At 54.7% G+C, this 10,322-nt stretch overlaps 1 long non-coding RNA gene across 1 annotated transcript; it reads right to left on the bottom strand.

Annotated features, from left to right (window-relative positions):
- Nucleotides 1–2,978: 2,978 nt before the first annotated feature.
- Nucleotides 2,979–10,101, bottom strand: LOC146333794 (uncharacterized). The gene is made up of 3 exons (XR_014786511.1): nt 9,974–10,101; nt 7,693–7,761; nt 2,979–5,934 (listed from the first exon to the last, which is right to left on the bottom strand). It is a non-coding gene; the product is annotated as an uncharacterized LOC146333794 (long non-coding RNA).
- Between the last annotated feature and the right edge of the window lie 221 nt (nt 10,102–10,322).

Genomic DNA, 10,322 nt, shown 5'->3' with positions numbered 1-10,322 from the left:
GGCAAACAGTGGGGTCAAAAAGGCTGTGAAATGCAAGAGACCCAGCCAGAATTAAAGCTCCAATACAGCTAAGGTGAGCACATACTGGCCTGTTAAATTGTTGTCTGTCAGACTGCTGCTGTAGGCACTGGGGCCAGGGCAGCTTAAAAAGTTGACAACCCCCTGGGGCAACAAGTAGAAAAGGAAAAAGCGATCTGCCTTCAGCTCTTCCTGGACAGTTCTCCTGTGTGCCTTTCAAAGCTGGATGATAGGCAGACATTCAAAGGGTACAGCTTCCCCCTGCTGTACCTGATGGATTTCTTCCTCTTCAAAGGCAGAAGAACCTTGCCAGGATGTGAAAGGTGGCAATCGGCGCTGCAACTGCGGGAGGCAGGGGATCCCCAAAGGGAAAGCATCTCTGTGTCAGGAGAAAAAGCTTCCCCTGATGAATTTCTGCAAGCCACGCTGATGCTCAAAAGAGGAGTGCTGTGAAGGCTGGGCAGGGGAGACGTGGGCAGCTGGAGAAGGGGGCCGATACCTGTGGGGTGCTGTTTTCCTGCCACTAGCTAGGGAAACATCTAGTAGCGTATGAAACAGACGAGGAAACTCACTGGATCAGACCGGACTGGATGCAGGGTCCTCTCCTGTCCATTGCCGCAAAATCAACGGAGAATCCTGCAGGCCCTGAAAGTCCCCGCACATCTCTTCTGGCCGCGTTCTTTGGCCCATGAGGAGGGGGCTGCAGCCCATGGAGGCCGGTGCCAGAACAGAGGCGTTTGCTGGCCGTGGCGTCCTCCGAGCTCTGGCCCTTGGCGTGCTTCCGCTGTAGACCGGACTGCCCTCTGCCCGCTCTCCCAAAGCAAGGACTGCCCTCTGTAAAGCAGGACACCTGGCCACCCTCCCTCGGCTTGAACCCAGACTTGTGGACAGCCCATCAAGCAGAGGATACCGACAACCAGGGAACTGCCATCTGCCAGCCCCCCAATAAGAACATCAGAAGAGCCCTGCTGGATCGGACCAAGGGTCCATCTGGCCCAGCATTCTCTTCCCACAATGCCAGCCAGCTGTTGACCAGGAACCCCCGAGCAGGACAGGAGTGCAGCAGCACCCTCCCACCCATGCTCCCCAGCAACTGGCGCACACGGGCACACTGCCTCTGAGACTGGAGGTAGGAGAGAGCCATGAGGACTAGTAGCCATGACAGCCTTCTGCTCCAAGGTTCCAGGTTTTGGAGGGCGCTTGGGCAAGACACCCTCCCCAAGTCCCCTCCCTCAGTGAGACCACCTTCTCATCGCCATGGTCACCAGCTGCTGTTGGGCCTCATACCATACCATAGTAGGGTGGGAAGAGGCCTACAAGACCAACCCCCTGCTCAGTGCAGGAATCTGTCTAAACATGCATGGGATTGGGGGACATTTTTCGGTCTAAACATGCATAGGATTGGAGGACATTTTTCGGTCTAAACATGCATAGGATTGGAGGACATTGCCTCATCCTTGCTCCACTTGCTTGCTGGCCAGGCGGAGAGCCAGGGAGCAAGCAGGTCGTGGCATCTCCTGCTCCTCGCCACCACCATTGTCTGGGCCGGAGCAAGAGGCAGGGGAACAGGAGGGTCGCAAAGGGGGAGAGGAGGAGCAAGTCTGGGGGGCTGGTTGGTGGGCCCCTGCTGGGGTGCAGGCCCTCAGCAAGTGCGCCACCATGCCGACTCTCGGCGCTGGCCCTGAGTGCAGGGCTGGAGGCGGTGTGAGTAGTCGGGTGGAGGGAGAAGCCCGGGAAGGAGCGACGGACAGAAACAGTTGCTTTGGAAAGCCGAAATCCAGACATGGCCAGACACACGCCCAGCCCCCCACGCCCGCCAGCGATGGGAATAATTCTGCCCCACCCTCGCCCAGTTGCCAGCTCCTATTCCCTGAATGTAGAAGCAGCCGGGGGCTCCAGGGGACCTTTGTCAGTGGGCCCCTGCAGAGAAGTGGCCCCCCAGCAGATGCCCCAACGTGCCGACTCCTGGCGCCAGCCAGAATAGCAGCCAAGCAGATGTTTCCCTGGGCTCCTATATCTTTCCATCGAAGAGACCCGGAGGAAGGAGTTAAGGAGGCCTGCTGCACGTCACAGGCCGGAGGAGGGATGGGGGAAGGGGGCCCACGTCACTGGTGACGTCAGCTCCTTTGACTTGGAGCTGTGTGAGGGGGCTGGAGCATGTGTTTGGCTGCCTGTACATGGGAGGGGGGGCTATTCTTCTGCGGCCCCCTCCCTCTTTGCAGAAGTCGGGTGGATCAAAACTCAGCGCCCCCTTCCCCATTTTTAAACAACCCCTCCCCGAACCCTCCCCCAAAGCAGGCCAAGAATCCAATCTTACAACCCCTCTGCAATCCTTTCGATCAGGCGCACTGTGCAATCTCTCCATCTGGGACGACACCTGAAAGGCTGACATATTTATTCAGCTTCAGCTTACACCCCCCTGCCCCCTCCCCCATATCTAGATAGATCTGCCAAGCTAAGGTTAACACTTCATGCCTCGGATGAAGTCAGCTATAGTCCACAAACATTTGTGCCGGAAAGAAATTGTCTGTCTTTAAGGTTCTACAAGACTCTGTTGTTCTTGTGGTAATAGACTCACATGGCTGCCCCTCTGGAAATTATCTGTCTTTGCCCACCCCGTGGGCAAACAGCAACAGACTGCCCTTTTTTCTTTCTGTTTTAATTGTGTGACAAAATCCGTATTAGGGTAAAAACAAGGAAAAGAGGCAGTGTGGCTCAGTGGTTAGAGTGTTGGACTGGGACGAACTGGGTTCGAGTCCCCACTTGGGCATGAAGCTCACTGGGTGATTTGGGGCCAGTCCCTGACTCTCCACCTAACAGACCTCACAGGGGTGTTGTGATGATCAAATGGAGAGGAGGAGGAGGGGTCCTCGCAAGAGGAAAAAAGGCAGCACAGAAATGTAATAATAAATTTTTTTAAAAAAACTTGCGGCACCTTAAAGATACTTTATTCTGGCATAGCCCATTAAAGCTTATTTTATTAATTTAAGTATTTATTACATTTCTGATCCGCCCATTGACTAACGTTCTCTGGGAAGATTGGAAATAGTTAAAAAACTAAAATGCCATATAACAGTTAAATGCAATGCAAATATTTACAAGGATTAAATACAAGATCATGCAAAGCAGCAGCACAGGAATCGATAACACAGCCATAATAACTAGGATGAGGTCTCTAAAAGGGTGCAGCCGGCTGCAATCCTATGCATGATAGACAGCCTTAGAGACCTAAATCTAGGTTATTATGGCTGTGGAAGCCTTTTAGAGGAACCCTTAGGAGAGGATTCCATGCTTCAAGGATGCCTGGAAATCTTTTTAGATGGACCGATAACGCCAGAATCAAAGAGCTGCTCTATTTATTCTTACATTTACAGCCCGCCTTTTTTCCCCCCTCTTGCAAGGACCCCAAGGCGGCGAAACTTAATTGCCATGCAGGATTGGGCAGGACTGCATCTGGGAGGAAAGGGGGAATTCTCCCCTTCCAGTGCTGGCTGGGGAACATGGGTGTTGTAGTCCATCTGGATTAATTTGTAAGCTGCCCTAAGAGAGAGAGAGAGAGTGCTGTTGCTCTAGGGTGGTGGCACATACATTCTTTCCACAAACAAACACAGGTGCCTGAACAGGTCTGAGGCAGGTCTCCTTGGCGTTTGGCCAGGGGCGCTAACTGGAGCGGCCGCGTCTACGCTGAGCACCAGGTGCTGGGGCCAATAGCAATGGGAGACAGCCGATGCCTTCTGGGTCTCCACTTGTGAGCTTCTACTATTGAAGAGCGTAAGAACAGTGCAATATCACCTCCCGCCCTTTTTTCCCAGCAACTGGTACGCAGAGGCATGCCGCCTCTGAGACTGGAGGGAGCAGAGAGCCATGAGGACTAGTAGCCATCGATAATCTTCTCCTGCTCCATGAATTTGTCCAGCCCCCTTTGAAAGCTATCCAAATTGGTGGCCATCATTACACCTTGGGGAAAATCCCAGAGTTTCACTGTGTGCTGTGTGAAGAAGTATGAGAGGGAGAAAAGCCAGTGTGGCGTAGTGGCTAGAGGGCTGGACTGCCGGGAGATCCAGGTTCGAGTCCCCACTCAGCCATGGAAGCTCACTGGGTGACTTTGGGCCAGTCACAGACTCTCAGCCCAGCCTACCTCAGAGGGTTGTTGTGATGGTAAAATGGAGAGGAGGATAATGTAAGCCGCCTTGGTTCCTTAAGGAGGAGAAAAGGTGGCATATAAATGTAACGAATAAGTTAAATAAAAAAATAAAAATTTGCAACAGCATGCTTGACTAGATGGGTTTGGATTGGGTCTCATCCAGCAACACTCCTCTTGATGTTCTTCCAGTGCTGATTTAAAAAAAAGGGGGGGGGTAAATGCCCATGCTGCAGTGCTTTTAAAAGTTGACAGTAGGCGGAGATCCATCGGGAGAAGCTTTTTCTTCAATCGCGTCATCTCCGAGAAAACAGCAGTGCCTGCTGAATTTCTGCCTGCCAAGCCCTTGCTAAAAGCGCCAGAATCTGGGTGGATTCAGAAACGAACCGCCCGGATTTCCGGAGGGGTATCAAGTCTATCGCATGCAGCGAAGACGGCAAAGCGTCTTGGGGCACCTTAAAGGCTTTGTGCGTTTGATGAACGGGGTTCTCAATCCGCAAAGGCTTGTGCCAGAATGAAATGGTTCATCCTGAAGGTGCCGCACAAGTCTCTGTGTCGTATTTCAAACTCAGATGCCCCGGCTTGGGTGCAAATCCGAGCCTTCTTCCAGCACCTGCAGGACTCTGCCTTGTTCTGCTCCTCCGGGGATACAAGGCCTATGTTTTCTGGCCGTGTGTCTAGATGCCACCGGGCCGCAGGTGGGAAAAGGGTGGATGCGAGATTATTTCACCGGCCGGCTGGTAGGCAGCCTTAGCCGCTGGCTTCAATCCGAGGCAGCACACACCCAGGTTGAAAGCATGGAAAATCCGCCACGCCTGCCCGCCTTCCGAGGGAGATGGAAAACAGACAGATGCTGGGGGGGGGGCAGAGAAGGCTTGGCAGGCCTTTGAAACATTCCTGTGGGGGACGCATCACTTGTGAATGTAGTTGGACCTGCGCTAGGGAGCCAAACGGAGCTGTGTTCTGGTCAAAAGGGCGGTCCAGCTGGACTGGGCTGGTGGGAAATCATAACCAAAGGTTCCTAGACTCAGGGCCCGAGCAGGAACACCTTCCCAATTGTACGCGCCTCCTGCTAGACTGCCTGGGAACCCGCCGAGACCGGTATGGTTGCTCCCCTGCAATGCCACCACTACTGCGAACCAGCAGAGGGTTTGCATGAGGAGCAGATGGGGCAGTGAGCACCCCCGTGCTCAGATAGACTGCTCCTGTTCCAAAGCCACGCTGGAGATGACTCCTGGTCCCTGCTGTATCCAGGCTGAACCATCCCCCACGAATGCTATTCTCAGCCTGGCTTACCTAACAGGGTTGTTATGAGGGTTGTCAGAGAGGAGAACCGTGTATGCCTCTTTGAACTCCTTAGGGCGGGATAAAAATGCCAACAAATAAAAAGGATACTCCTGGGGGTGTTTGTGCTGCCCATAGCTGCTGTTCATTGTTTTATCGATTATTCTTTTATCGTTTTTCATGCTCTGTCGCAAACCACCCTGGAAATCGTTTTCACGGGCGAGCAACATGTTTTGGATAAAATAAATAAATAAATAAGCCCCCATTTAAATCCGCCACGCGTGAAAACGGCCTTGGAAAAGGAGAGTGCTAGGAACGTGATATCCTTCCACAGGGCCTAATCCAGCACCAGAGGGGATTCTGCCATTTTTGTCCTCAGTGGTGTTCCTGTGTCTTTAAACAGGCATACATTCAACAGGTGAAGATACAGCTCGGTAGCCATCGCCACTGGGTGGGGGGGAGTTCCTCCAGACGGAATCTTCCACAATATTCTACATTTGGAAAGAGATAGTGAAAGAACATGAGGAAGGAAGGAATTGCTAAAGGCTGTGAGGTTCTAAGCCTTTGGGTGGGCTGTGTCATGTAAGCTGCAGAGCCTTTCTGCTCCAGGAAAAAAAGATTCCCCCTGCAGACCACCCCTTGAGCAAAGTGGAGGAGTGGGGAACGAACAGGTCCTGCTTTCCTAGCACAATTGTGTGTCATTTTGCACTTTTTCATCGTGGGCCTCGCACAGGCCTGAGCCGGGCGTGGGTGGACTGAAAGAATAAAGGGATGAACAAACCTGGTCAAGGCAGGCCCAGTTAGAGCAAGGAAGTCCCAAGTCCTAAATCGAGCCTTTCCCAAGCTCCGCCTGGGTTGTGTAGAAAACACTGCCAACCTCATAATTAGTGGGTTGGGACGAGTTGTGGAGCTGGACAGACAAGTTCAGACTTTCCGTGCTGATGAGATGCAGTAACAAAAAAGAAGTGTCTGTGCTGGGTGTTAACTGGCAGATGGAGAGATGTTATTTTCCCTCCCCGCACCCCCAATACTCACACACACATGCATTTCCTCTTTCGGGGGGGATGGGAATTCATAAGCAACCCCTCTGTGTGGAGGGTGTGAGGCCCTCTGTCAAGATTTCTAGAGGCTTTCGCACACAGAACCTTCGCCCCCCCGCCCCAACAGAGGGCCTGCTTTGAACCCAGAGGTGAAACAGTCCAGGTGCAAAGCGAGCACAAGTGCCTTGACCCCGGCACCAGACCCCCTCTCTGGGCCAGGATGATTACCTGGGGCTGGGCCCCCTTTCACACATGCTGTGCCAGTTCCCCTCCAGCTCCCCCCCCCCATGGGCCATGATCCCGGTGGAGTTCGCTAAACAAACAACAGCTTCCAGGGGCCTGTAATCTGTTGCAGACCCCTCTCTTGGAACCCTTCCAGGGATGAGAGGCGCTCCCGCTGCCAGCAGAGGAAAAAGGCCAATGTCTCCCAGCCCTGCCGGAGTTGCAGTTTTAATTGCACAGGCAGCTGGCAATTAAAAATCAGGCGTTTCCCCAGCTCGCCGCCCCCCCTCCGTCCAGGGTGCCTGGCAACCATGGTGTCTGTGGCAACCGGGTTGTGCCGCTGCCACGGTGACGCCACCAGGTCATGTCTGTCCCCCGAGCCGTGGCCGTGCAGCGGCCAGGGGCCAGCGCTGTGCAACCCACAGACTCTTGCAGACTCTGGATAACGAAAATGCCTAAATGAAAGTTCAAAGGCAGCAAGAGAAAAGGAAGGTGCAGCGGAGGAAAGGCAAACTTGATGCACACAAGAGATGTCTAACCCATCTGGGCTAAAGCCTGGCACCTTTCTGATGGGTTGGGATGACAACTCCCATCATCCCCATCCAGCTCTGCCCTCTTGCGGGGTGATCTTTGCGTTCCCGGTCCCTCTCCTCTCCAGCTTCAGGAGAAGGCCAGGTCAACCGCGGCTCTGCCTTCCTCAGTCTGGCACCCTCCAGGCATCCAGGACTTCAGCTCTCATCCACCCCAGCCACTGCGGCCGACAGTCAGAAACGTTGTGTGAACAGACCGCTGGAACAGACGGACCCTTGGACTGATCCAGCAGGGCTCTCCTGGGGTTTCTAGTGTGGGAGTCATCGTCCGAAACGCCTGGAGGGCCCAGACCAGGCCGGAGTCCAGGAATGGTTGTCTTCACGCCAGCCCAGCATGTGGTGGTACCCAGCAGTCCCCCTTCTCTGCGGCCCAACACACTCCAGGGACCCAACTTACCGAAAAGGAAATCAAGGTGGCTCCTTTTCTGTCTTTAAGACAGAATCTGTGTTTTCCGCATCTGTGGCCCTGCAGAAAAACAAGCGCCCGGTGAGCCCGCTTTACAGACGGAGAGATCTTTCAACTGAAGCCGAGAGGGGACGGATTTGCACAGGCCTGGGTGAAACTGGGTCCCTTGAGAGCCCTGGCTCACACCTTGCAGGGGTGGAAATTCCCCCCCCCCCCGGCATCCCACTGCTTTGAATCCTTAACACAGGAGGGGCTGCCGCTCAGTGGAAGAGCCCCATATGCAGAGGGTCCCAGGTTTGATCCCCAGCAGCATTTCCAGGGAGGGCTGAGAAAGACCCCTGCCTGAAACCCCAGAGTGTCGGCAATCCTGAGCTCAGTAGACTGATAGTGTGCCTTGGTAGAAGGTGGCTTCTTACATTTCTATTTGAGTCAGCCCTTTATTCAGAACTCTGAGGACTGGAAGCTTAGTTTATTTTTTGGGAGAGGTCTGGAGCTCAGTGGTAGAGACCCCTATTGCCAGCCTGCACAGGCCAGGAAGCAGGGATGTGCGAACCCACGCAGTCCGGATTCTCCGGGTGCCCGCCTGGGCCCCCCCTCACCAGTCCCTAGACTGTGCTTGAGCCCTCCCGTGGTGGCCTGCACTCCCACTGGCGGCCCCGTTGAGTTCCACAGTTGCCATCTTTTAAAAAATAAAATGTCAATCACAACTCAGCAAGCAGGGCTTGGTGTTGGGGGGGGGGGGTTTCCACCAGATTCTCAGATGGAATCCAGAGCCTGTCACATCTGCCCACCCTGAAGTCCGTTTACCCTGCTGAGTATGAGGCACAGGGCCTTCTCAGATTTGGCCCCGCACCTCTGGAATCGGCTTCCATTAAGGCTTGCTTTCGCTGGTCTTTCCATAATCTGTGGGCGGCAGGTTTTATTGGTGTTACCGGCTTTTATAGAAATTTTCTTATTTATTGTTTCTTTTTGCATATTTTTGTATTGCTTATTAAAAATCTCGCATGCTGCCTTGAGAGGGCTCTGCCAGCTTCATTCTTTTCCTCTTCCCTCCCTTATCCTTTTTCCTTGTGTGTTGTGTTTTCTTAGATTGCAAGCCCACAGACAGGGACTGTCTTCCTTTACTGTTTATTTCTACACCGCTTCAGGAATCTTTTTTTTTTTTTGGCTGAAGAGCAGGATAAAAATACTTGTTTAGTCAGAAAAAAGTCCTACAACTCCCAGCATGCCCCAGTCAGCAACTCTTGCTGGGTTATGCTGGGAGTTGTGGGGCATTTTTCTACCCAAACATGCATAGTATTGTGGGGCATTTTTCTGCCTGAACATGCATAGTATTGTGGGGCATTTTTCTGCCTGAACATGCATAGGATTTTGGGGCGTTTTTCTGCCCAAACATGCATAGTATTGTGGGGCATTTTTCTGCCTGAACATGCATAGGATTGTGGGGCATTTTTCTGCCTGAACATGCATAGGATTTTGGGACATTTTTCTGCCTGAACATGCATAGGATTGCAGCCTAAATAAGTAATCAATAAACAAAGGTGGCCTGCAAATCATTTCAAATCATAAATAAATAGAACGTGGCGCTTCCGAAGCACTCTGCCTCGGAAGGCCAGTTGTTGGGGACAACAAGTGGCGGCCGAAAGCGCTGGTTGGCTTGTTGTTCAACTTTGCCCCTGAGGTTCCCAGATGCAACTGGGCTGCCCGCTGTCGGAGACAGCATGCTGGGTTAGTGGGCCTTCGGCCAGATCCAGCAAGGCTCCTCTTGCAGGCTGGACAGCGTCTGCCCCTGGCACCGGGCGTGAGTTCTCACCCTGGGCATCGGCCTCCAAGTGGAGACTTGGCAGGCCTGTTCCCAAATCCTCCGGGACGAAGCTCTGTTCCAGAGCTGGCACGGGGGCGGAGGGCGCCATATATTTTTCTCCCCCCGAAGTGCGTTGCTCCGAATGCGTTTCCTTGCAGCGTGGGGGAGGCCGCCTCGGGCGCAGCAACGCCGGCCGACCACAACGCCCCGGAAAGGCAGGGTGGGGAAGGGGGAACAGCGCGGCGAGTATTTTTAGCCGCGTAGCGCAAGCCTGGAAGCATTCGCCGGCCGTCCTAGCCGGGCGGCCCGGGAGGGGCGAGTGAGTCACCGCCGGGCGGGCCAACGCCGCTCCGCGGAAGGCGCGGAGGGGAAACACCTGCCCCGCAAAGGCCGCCTGTCCGGCGGAGGGGCCGCGGAAGGGACCGCCGGCGCAGGCGGGCGCGCGCGCGCGGGGCCGCCCCGGCGCACCTTGGCTGGCGCGCAGCGCAGCGCAGCGCGCCCCGGCCGGCCGGCGGCTGTGCAGGGCGAGGAGGGCGGCAAGCCCCAGGAGCGGCGTCGGGCGACCAGCTCCGACGCGGGTCGGATTCAGGGCGGGCCGGGGCGGGACTCGACGCGTCCCTTCCCACGTCAAAACGGGCCGGCACAAGCTGGACGGGCGCCTTTGCCCAGCCCCGAAACCGGTGCCGGCGAAAGGCCGGCTGGACAAAAGGCGGCCTCTGGAAAGCGCGCACGCGGCTGGGGAGATTTCAGAAGTCGAGAGGGAAACGAGCGGATCGCAGGAGGCAGAGGCCGCGTGCACGAGGAGGCTTCCAGTCTG

The sequence above is a fragment of the Heloderma suspectum genome, chromosome Z, assembly GCF_057233095.1.
Source record: "Heloderma suspectum isolate Gila_16-S chromosome Z, 16-S_ref, whole genome shotgun sequence".
In the NCBI taxonomy this organism is placed as follows: domain Eukaryota; kingdom Metazoa; phylum Chordata; class Lepidosauria; order Squamata; family Helodermatidae; genus Heloderma; species Heloderma suspectum.
The sequence above is the reverse complement of the archived record's forward strand: the minus strand, read 5'-3'. Positions and strand labels throughout refer to the sequence as shown.